At 45.2% G+C, this 11,203-nt stretch overlaps 1 long non-coding RNA gene across 1 annotated transcript; it reads right to left on the reverse strand.

Moving 5' to 3' along the window:
* Positions 1 to 1,488: 1,488 nt before the first annotated feature.
* LOC129385352 (uncharacterized) lies at positions 1,489 to 7,105 on the reverse strand. Its single transcript, XR_008612920.2, has 3 exons — positions 5,822 to 7,105; positions 4,869 to 4,980; positions 1,489 to 4,661 (listed from the first exon to the last, which is right to left on the reverse strand). It is a non-coding gene; the product is annotated as an uncharacterized lncRNA (long non-coding RNA).
* Between the last annotated feature and the right edge of the window lie 4,098 nt (positions 7,106 to 11,203).

Raw genomic sequence — 11,203 nt, forward strand, 5'->3', positions numbered from 1 at the left:
CTCAATATCATGGAAACGTGTACAATATGCATGTGCTTAACAAAAGAACCATTAAAATGAATAAGACGATTGGCTAACATGCCAATTCATGACAAATGCACGTACAATGTGACATTTAAGACGCCGGTCAGCTGCGGACTCCACTATATAGGAGTGACCGGAAGGCGTTTTAATAAAAGGGCAAGTAGACGCAATCTTAATGTGTGCAACGAAACGGGAAGCCTTTCAGCAGAAGACGGCTAACGATGCTGGCGTGTGCCTATCTATGGAAACACCTAGTTTTGAAAGAAAGGAAGATGCAAAACGGGACGTCACAATGTGAAAGCACTCCTTATCAGCATGCCGGGCGACAGTTACGCCAGTAAGCCGCCAGTTTTACTCGCTAACGCTGAGATCGACTTTCTCAAAGGACACATTTAGTGCATCCCCTTTTCTGTACTTGGTGATGCGTCATTTCTGTGGCACGTGTGAGACGTTGTCCTCATGTGTGGCGACCTTGATGAAAAAAATTGACATGTTAGTGAATCGTCGTGTTTATTTTTAATCTTTCATATGTTCAGCTCCTGTTGTAACGGTTTCCATGATTTCGAGCGTAATGGTTGGGTTCGCAGTGCTTTGAAACGTTTACGTGTTAACGTAGGCTGATAGGACGAAGCAGGCTATGTTTTTCGAAAATGTAATGTGGCGTTGTGCAGTCTCCATGAAAAGGCGTGGTTGACGCGGTGCCCACTACCTTGCATTAGCGGCTATTTCGTTACAACACCACAGTCAGGGTTAGTAAGAAGACTGGACACTATGTGGCCAACAAGCGTGTCCTGTTACTTCGTGGGACATGGAGTTGGAAGAGTAATTAGGTTTTCATATCCGAACCCATTTTGGCAGCTAACGTAATCATTACGTAGTGGGTTGGATGTATCTAAAAGGTTAACATAATTATCGTCCATGATAATGACATATTCGAATGTTAAATTATGCAGCAAATTGCCTAGCGCTAAGCAAAACGCGCTTCCAGATGATGAGGGCGACCGATAGATGCAGCCAACTATTAGGTTTTTCTTAGTTTTCCAAAATTTTTAAAAACATGCTGGAGCACTACCACAGTGAAAAGTAGGGATAATGCCGTTCTCTCCAACAAAAACAGATTTAAAATGTGCATTGAACGCTTCAGAGATCATGAGAGCATTAGAACACGACTGTCCAATAATGACCATAGAAGTTGAGTTGGACACAGGAGGAACAACTGTATTTCAGAAATTGGATGGGTTATCTTTTAGGAATTTCGTCAGAGTGTTCTTATAGTAGTAGCATAGAATAAAGAACAACTTTAGAGAAGGGAAACTGTACCTTCCGCAGTGGTTCGAAAATAAGCAGCGGCAGCGCATGGAACTTACCTAGGTGGACGCCAGATGACGCTGCTAAAACAGGAAGCGGAAATGCGCATTTTTTTTAGAGCATTATTCAATGTGGCCGCTTTCTGCCGTTCGTGTACGCTTGTATCCGCTCGTACGCGCTGTACTCGCCTCGGCTGCCGCGTAGCCGGTGCGTTCTAATTGCCAGGAGACCAAAGAGCCTCTACTGACGCCCATACAAACAAGCCACAAGTGAGTGAACAGAACGTGTGACTTTATTGGCAGAAGACAAGCAGTGTATGTACATTCTCGTGCAATAGCAGAAATAAAATTTGTATGTCGAGATACACTGGAATCTTTGAAGCGAGCTCGTAAACGGCTCACCGTCGTCGTCACACATGGCGGTCTAGTAACGAGCGACAACCAGCGGCTCATGCAGATTGGTCAGTGTCCCGCCTGTTTGCAGCGGCAGTCGCCGTTAAAGATGAGCAACTTGCACTGCGAAACAATCGGGTGAACCAGGCATCTGCTGCCGCAGCCAACACAGCGACATGGACTACCCGGCATTTTAGCCTTAACTCCTTTCCAACCTGCACGCTACTTTTCTTTCGGAGGCCGCTAATGTGTGGCTCGCACTTGGTGTCCCACATTGTCTCAATATGGACAAGTCGCTTTCGTGGGCATCACCTTCATCAGCCATTTTTGCGGGCCTTTGCACCCAACTTCACACACGTCGGACCATGTAAGCACGTATGCCGGTCTCCGTTCGTGCTTAATAGCGGCCGAGAAAGGCAACAGGCACAATTTGCCCATGGCTGCAGCAGGAAAGGCTGAACGTGAACGGGGAGCACGAATCACGGTGTGTAAATTGGGAGTCTATGTCGCTGTGCAGATTGCAGGAGCAAATGCTTACTTCGAGAAACTGCTTTCCAGTGCAACTGACCAGGCCGCCACATCCGATAAGCATAACACGGCGACCGTAACCAAGTGAGATAACAGCAAAAATAAACGGCAATCATTCACCACATAGTGTTCAGAGAATACGTTATACATTGGCTACAAACCATATGGCAACAGTGAGCATTCACATACACGGGTCTCTTAGGATATATTCAGCCGCCTACTTACAGGCATAATGCTTGCCTTCGTCGCATGTGGTGGTCTGGTAACGAGCGACAAACAGCAGTGCAAACAGATTGGACAGAGCGTCGCACCTGTTCGAACCGACAGTTGCCGTTGAAGATGAGCAACTTCCATTGCGAAGAAATCAGGTGATGCAGGCATCTGCTGCCACAACCAACACAGCGAAATGGACTATCCGGCATTTTAGCGTTAACTTCTTTCCAACCTGCATGTTTCTTTTCTGTCGAGGGCCACTAATGTGTGGCTCACATTTGGCGTCCCACTTTGTCTCAATATGGACAAGTTGCTTTCGTGGGCATCACCTTCGGCAGCCATTTATGCGGGCCTTTCCCCCCATGTGGCTATGAACTTCAAACACGTTGGACCATGTAAGCACGTATGCTTGTCTCCGTTCGTGCTTAATTGCGACTGAGAAAGGCCGCAGGCACAATTTGCACATGGCTGCAGCAGGAAAGGCTGAACGGGGAGCACGAATCATGGTGTGTAAATTGGGAGTCTATGTCGCTGTGCGGACTGCAGGAGCAAATGCTTACCTCGAGAGACTGTTTTCCAATGCAACTGACCAGGCCCCCACATCCGATAAGCATAATACGGCGACCGTAACCAAGTGAGATAACAGCAAAAATAAACGGCAATCATTCACAACATAGTGTTCAGAGAATACATTATACATTGGCTACAAACCATATGGCAACAGTGAGCATTCACATACACGGGTCTCTTAGGATACATTCAGCCGCCTACTTACAGGCATAATGCTTGCCTTCGTCACATGTGGTGGTCTGGTAACGAGCGACAAACAGCAGTACAAACAGATTGGACAGAGCGTCGCACCTGTTTGAAACGACAGTAGCCGTTGAAGATGAGCAACTTCCATTGCGAAGCAATCAGGTGACGCAGGCATCTGCTGCCGCAACCAACACAGCGAAATGGACTATCCGACATTTTAGCATTAACTCCTTTCCAACCTGCATGTTTCTTTTCTGTCGAGGGCCACTAATGTGTGGCTCACATTTGGTGTCCCACTTTGTCTCAATATGGACAAGTCGCTTTCGTGGGCATCACCTTTGGCAGTCATTTTTGCAGGCATTTCCCCCCGTACGGCTATCAACTTCATACACTTCGAACCATGTAAGCACATATGCTGGTCTCAGTTTTGAGCAAATCATGGCCGAGGTAGGCCACAAGCACAATTTGCCCATGGCTGCAGCAGGAAAAAATGAACGGGGAGCACCAGTTATGGTGTGTGTACACTGGGAGTCCATGTCGCTGTGCGGACTGCAGGAGCAAATGCTTACCTCGAGAGACTGCTTGCCAATGTAACTGAGCAGGCCCCCACATCCGAGAAATGTAACACGGCGACCACAACCAAGTGGGGCAGCAAAACCAGATTCTGCAATCTATCATTCAGTGTAGCTTGCGCAAAGACCCAGGCTATCGAGGAAGAAGAGCAACCATCAACGAGACTAGGAATATGGAAAATGAGAAAGCTTGCATTCAAGAGAGAAGCCACCCTGCTCTGCAAGCATTGAAGGCCAAAAACATCAAGAAAAGTAAAATGGTGCATAGCAAACAGTGCGTAGGTTAATGCAAGAAACATGTCGATGTTGCATCAGCTATTTCAGGAGAGGAATTGTGCATGACAACATGCACTAAAAGGTACTGCTACAGATATGTTATGCTACTAGACAGTGATTGGTATTAAGTATCAGCGAAGAATCGGTTGACCTTTATGTTTGGATGAGGATGAATGATCTCTAACGAGAATGGGCAATGAAAAAGCTTGCATTTATAGAAGAAAAATTACACTTGGCACAAATGGAATTGACATGGCCAGGAAGCTGATTAAGGGCAAACTGATGGAACTCTTTTGGCCAGCGTCGTCCGTGCTTGATCAGAAGTTGCAGGCGCATCTGAAGACGAAGAATTTCCATAAAGTCCTTTTTGAGTTACCTGGATGACTCAGCCAATTTGTCCGCGCTGGTGGAATGGTGGCTGAAGCTCTTTTCAGTCTTGACACAGTGCTCTGCAGACTTGATATCTCATGTAAATTCTTCTGCATGCGCTTCTTTGTTCGTGGTGTAAAAGCCTTGCAAATTCAGCTCCAGCCCCTTTCTGTTGGTGTGGATAGGAGCTCCTGTGATGACCAAGGTATGCTTGGCATGGACTCTGTTGGGGCAGAACGGTGACACATGAGATACAGCACAGATTAGCCAAACTCATGTGTGTTTTCTTTTATGTTCGAACCAATTATACTGAACCATAAACATGAGCAAACATGCATTTCTGCTGCAAACAAATGACATGTATCTCAAGACTAGCAAGACAATATAGCATATATCAGGCATACTTATTTCTGAACCACATCTTGTTTACCTTGTCGTAGCAGCCAATGTCCACACAATGGCCTTGTTGTAGCAGGCAGCAGCTTCTGTTTAGTGTGTGGAGTGTGTTGCTTTATACTGGTGCCATCCTCATTACTGCATGTCTGGAACAGAAATTTTGACTGAATCAGAAATTGAAAAAAGCACAATTCTGCAATATGAAATGCAAAAAGGTGTGACATATATATTGTAATGGTTTGCGACTACAGAACACATGCAAATATACCCTGTCTGTTCTACGGCGCTTAAGCAGCACGTTAAATAAATATTGCTATTGTCCATAAATTTTTGCCTGCCTAACTATACAATGCATGTAAACAGTTTAAGTATTATTAAGATCACAAATGAGAACATTTGTGCGTTCATTTATACACTGGAAGAGATCACACTGCTGGTTCCACAAGCAAATACATGAAAGTCATGAAGCTATTAGAACTGATGCATTATTTTTCCGCACGAACGTGATGCAATGCTGCACTACTGCAAAAATAAATACCCTACGGTAAACCAAACTGAACAGCAAGAACATTTGGAACCAACAAGTACGAAATATGAGTGAATTATCACGCTTGCAACTGTTTTAATACATTAAATTCTGTACTTTCACATCATTTTACCAAAGGATTATTCGATTTTGTGGACGAAAAAAGTTGCCGGCGGACTCGAAAATAAGTTTTATATGTATATTGTTAAGGCTACCCAGTCACCTATGGCCACGGCTACAATAAGATGAAAAATGAGGCGCGCGTTCCGATATCGCTCTTTCTTTCCCGATTGTGTGTGTATAACGACAGCCTCGCAAGTAACGGTTTATTTAGGAAACAGCAACGGAGGATCCCGGCTGCCATATGCTGTGCAGGATCTAGTTCGTTAACTTGTCTCCGCCTGTAAGTTAATGAGACGGATATTATATAACGATTCAAGCAGCGGTGTTAAACGACTCACCGTTATTGCCGTTGTCAGCCGCACCAGAATCCAGGGGTGCTATGCAGGATGCGCCGAGTTTGGCGAAACTCGGGATCTTCACGAGCTCTGGCGACACCCCAAGATGAAAGCACGAATGGTACCGAGACACAGTTTGTCTTTCGACAAGCCTCCAGTTTCATTGGTTTATCTAGATTCACTCTGGCTGGCTATCATTCCTTGGGCGTTGCCTTCTGGGCGGTCGACAAACTGGGGCTCACGTGATCATACCGTCGGTGCATGGTCGTGCCTTCTTTCACTTGTTTGTCGTTCCACCGAGTGCATTACATGCAGAAGCAACTTGTAAAACAAATGCATTTAGTACAATATTATTAGTTACTTTAACGTGGTTTAGAAGCATTTTGAAACTTACGAGATGTGCACTGAATGCGTCTTAGACTGATTTGTAATTTAGTACGCTTCGCATTACACCACGAGGGAACGCTGTAGTGGCGTCATCACATCCATTCACTGGGCAAGCATGGCGGCTAAGCATCAGAGAGGCCCAGTGTAAACAAACCCGTACAACGAGCTTGCAGTGCGCGACGTAGTGATCAGGCTCGACGATGGCCACTATTTCTTGGATAGTTCTGTTCCTCCGTGGGCAATCTTCCCGTGCACCCGGTAAGACTGCCAATAGCTTCGGCGATTTTACAGATCGCAACGCGCACCTACTGTTCACGGCGAAGTGCTGAAGAAACAACTTGTCCGGTGCTGCTTCTGCGAGTGCGCCGAGTTCCTCCACTCTGCGTGACTGCGAGCGTCACGAACATTACATAGTGTGGGCAAAAGGCAGACATCCTATATAGCTGCGATGCGAAAAGGAGGTGGTACCGACGATGGATCTCGCTACCAACACAGTGAAGGAGACATCGACAAACTGCAGATAAGTATATTTCTACTGTTTCATATTTAGCATACTAAGAGTGCACGGATTAAGTCACTTTCGTAGTAACGAACTGAATGTCCAGCAGTTTAAAGAAGGGAGTGAGAACCAATGAGTGCTCGTGCTTTTACATGCAAGTGGGCCCGCGAAAATATGGAAAAGATGAAGGTAACCTTCACTAACTTGGTGAGATAACAGAAATTCATGAGTCACATTAAGCCAGCAAAATTTATGGAAGAGTATCTTTATCCAAGTGAAATATCAATAGCAAGTACTGATATAAAGCAGGAAACTTAGACAAAAATTTCATGGGTTGAACAGCACATGGAAGGCATTGCCGAATCGTGATCGCCACGTTACCGATATCCTTGAAAAAAGTCTAGAATCGTTGCATTCCACCTGTTATGCGATATGGGACAAACCTGGAGGTTAACAAAGAAACTTGAGATGTCAAGGACTGTGCAGAAAGCGAAGTAACAAAAAGTGTTGGAGATAGCGTTAAGGCAGGAAGACAGTGGCGTAGAAAACCGTGGCAACTGATATGCTAGCTGAGATTAAGAAAAAAAGGAATCGGCAGGCAGGCCATGCACGTATTCGATCACTTGTTGCCAATTCATATCAGGTGATTACATAAGCATGACAGAATGGATGTCAAGGAGAGAGAACTACAGCCGAGGATGGTAGAAAATTGCGTATTGGGACAAAAATATAATGTTTGTAGGCATAGGATGCAATCAGCTCATATAAGACGGGATTGTAGGGTGAGGCATTTGTTTTCCAGCGAACAAAAATAGGTTTGTGGTGCTGACAGTAGAGACTCGTGAAGGTGCAGGGCCACCTCAGCTGCTGGCACACTAATCAACATGACAATTGGCTCTGAAAAAGAAAACCCCAGTTATGAAAAATAAAGCGACGTTGTACCAACGCATTGTTTTATTATGCATACTACACTAGAGGCTTCCACAGTTAAGGGCACTTAGTACTAATAGTGCAACGAGCATTTTTCTTTGTAAATAATGGTTTGTATGCGGCTGATTCATTCCGATACACTTTTTGCAGCAAAACATTCTGCTGCTGGAGGCACTCAACCGCCTGGTGGCAGTAGGCGAGCGCCAGGCACGTGCTCTTGAGAGTGTGGCAGAGGTCCAGAGGGCTGCTCTGCAACAGTAGTATTGGTGCCCTCACTGCTCTCCTGTCGAGCCCACAGAAGGCACCTTATAAAGGAGCTTTCAGTTTAATATTTTGTTTATTATTCAAGAACATGAATAAAATTATTGCAGTAAACATTGTGCTGTGCATATTAGGAGACTTGTAACATGCACTTGGTGTCCCTTCAAAATAGGCAAAAACGTAAGAAAACCTGTGCCACTCTTGGACCATGTAAATAAAAATACAGCTATGCAGCATACACATCATCATGCTGTTTGTTCTTTCTATGTGCAAGAATACAGTGCGTGTTGATTAGCCACAAGATGAACGGTGTGTGTAATTCACAATGAAGACAGGAAAGAGCAGGAGCTTAATAATGCTATCACCTATAGACTGCATATGACTGCAACACTCCCCGATTCAAATGTGCCATTACATGCATGTTCGATACCACATATTCTTTAACATTGTCGTATAATTGCATGTACTATATTTCACACATCTTAAGCCCTTGCATAGCACACTTCTGATGTATCCATTTCATAGGCCAAATAATTGTACACTTTGTCCTTTTGTGTTGTATGAAAAGCAGCATCCTTTACAGTCGGATAAAACTTCAGAAGACAGGAGAGGCCCCACCCAGATGACAAAAGCGCAGCAGCCGATTGCCTACACGTCTAAAGAAATAGTCCCTCTCCAACGAGCAAGTATTAGTCTGTCCGGCGGCACGATGTCAGTCTAGAGTGCGTGCCCATTGGTGCAGGCTTGTGTTCACCTGCCTTGAAGTGCAGATTCCGCAGCCTCCTAAAGTTGTATCCGACTATAGAAACACGTAATGCCTTGCACCAGTTGCATAGACTTCTGCAACTTGATAGCACACAATCATCAGGAGCAGAAATCTATAAAGGCATCCAAGCAAAGCTGGCTGGCCACACTTCCATTATGAGGGGCTGAAAAAGGTCTCGCCAAATATTCCCATGACGTCCTTGAAAAAGAGGTGGTGTTTGTCACTTCTTTAGAATCAAAAACAGATTACACTGAATGTTGTGTAGCACGTCAAAACAAACTGAGCTTGGTTATTTGCACAGCATGTAATGGGAGGTTGTGCTTCACATAGGAAACAAACTGCTCTGTGCAGTACAATTTTGAGGCCGGTATGGCACCTATTATGTCAACAGTGTCTACATACAAATTACTTTTCACAGGCCATTGATTTCACCATTATTTTTGTGTGATGGTTCTTTCAATCAGCGCTTGTATTACATGAGCAGGTGGATTTGAAAGCAAAGCTTTGTTCGCAAACCTTCCGACTTCCATAATTGTGTGGCAAGGCACTGGCATGCTGTCGAATAGCTCACACTTCCTCGGTCCTGCACCAAAGAAGCCCAATGCTCTATTTGAAGTTGGATCGCACAACAATTCCACGGCACACAAAGAAGTGTAACACACACAGCAAAGCATTCTGCTGTGTGTATTTCTCTTTGTGTCCCGTCGAATTGTTGTGCAATTAAACTTCAAGCTTCTATACCAATACACCGTCTTCAACCTCACCAATGCTCCAGTTATTAGGCCACAATGGTGCACATCTTTGAAATTTCCCAACACAAATTAGCTCTCCAAAAAATCACAAATGTTAAATTTTGCAGCACAGCTGTATGTATGCACGTGCCATATTCTTTACCACTAAACTCACAGGAATCAAAGAGGCAAGCATTAACCAGCCTTGCTGCTGCCGTTACCATTATCATCATGACACCAATGGAAAGACAGTGCCACGTTTCAGTAAAGGGAGTGCTGGAGGGAAAGGTGTGACAGCGAGGGCTTACAATAAAAATAACGGTTACGAGACATGTTCAATGCCAATATATGCTGCATGTCGTTCAGCCTACTTTGGCATTGCGGCAAGGGTTTACTCGTTTGGGCATATCACGTTTTGTGTAATCATTGCTCTAAAGCTGTACAAATGGTCTATTTGCTCTGCAATTTTTATTTTTATCATGGTGGGTTAAAGACCCACTTTTCATTGGCATCTGCACCACATTTCTCCCGATATGTAATTTTGCCTTGGTGGTTCATGACATCTTCACGTACAGAGAGTTCTGCAGAGTATCGGATGTGCATTGTTCTACTGCTTAAGAATTAGAGCCCCATTATGAGACGAAAATATTCAATTGATCCATCCAGAATAATGCTGCCCCCCCCCCCCCCCAAAAAAAAAGAAGATGCACTGAACCTCTGGCACATGCATCGACAGTGAACAGAGCAAACAATCTGAAGTATTTTCTTCATGCAAGCCAACACAAGAAGATTCTCAATGCATTTTCATTTCGCCACAAATGCATAGGCACAACCGGCTTGGTGCAACATCCACATCTCGCGCTGCAACAAATTGTGCAATGCCTCGCTGTTTCATAGTGCGGCCGATAGATTACGCATGACCAAAATTCAGCATTGTGCATACTTAGTAACTTCACCAATGAAGAACCCCAAGTTCTTTCTGAGATTAGGAGTCATAGGTTACTTCACACAATTTGTGATATCCATTTATCTATTTATACTTAATTAACCTCTTTCCCAAGAAAGTGAGCCATTCGGAAGGCAGCCTGACAGACAAGTAGAACAATCGGCAAAAAGTGATCAACCAGCGAAAAAGTCTGTTAATCACAGTAACGCTGACATTGAAGGCGCCTTAATTCCTACGTACGCTCCGTCGACACACCCGACTACGTTCGTAATGTTCCCACGAAGTAGGAAGCATTCTTTTATATATGCCCGCTCCGCCGCAGTATTCTGGAAAGCTAGCCACCGCTTACGCACTGCCGCATCGATAAGCGCGTCAGACACATCTCTGACACAGTTGCTAACAGTTGCTAACAGTAGTTTGATGGCGTCCAACGTAACGCTCGGCGCCGACGCTTCCCTGAAAACTCCCAGTCCCGTAGAAACGGAGGGCACAGATGACTTGCTCTACGACGGTGAGCGAATGAAGCCCGCCACGCTGTCTCCGCAGACGAGAGTCTTCACCTAGCTCGTCACACTGATGTCTTCGACAGGCGAAAATGACGCTGAAACTCCCCGTCGGTCATGCAGGTGAACGGGTCCGGACGGTCATACTAACGCTTGCTGCCGCTGGATGCAATGAAACAGGCTGCTGCTGCCGCCGCCATGTTCCCGAGTTGAACTCGGAGGGGGTTTCGCGATGTACGAGTTTAGCACGAGTTCGCCTGTCAATCAAAACCAGAGGTCACGCCCCGCGCGAGGCATGTAACTATTGCGCGCGCACCCACTACAGTTGGGCCACGCCCAACTTATCTTCCGGCAACAGCGAC

This window comes from Dermacentor andersoni, chromosome 7 (genome assembly GCF_023375885.2).
Source record: "Dermacentor andersoni chromosome 7, qqDerAnde1_hic_scaffold, whole genome shotgun sequence".
NCBI classification, from domain to species: domain Eukaryota; kingdom Metazoa; phylum Arthropoda; class Arachnida; order Ixodida; family Ixodidae; genus Dermacentor; species Dermacentor andersoni.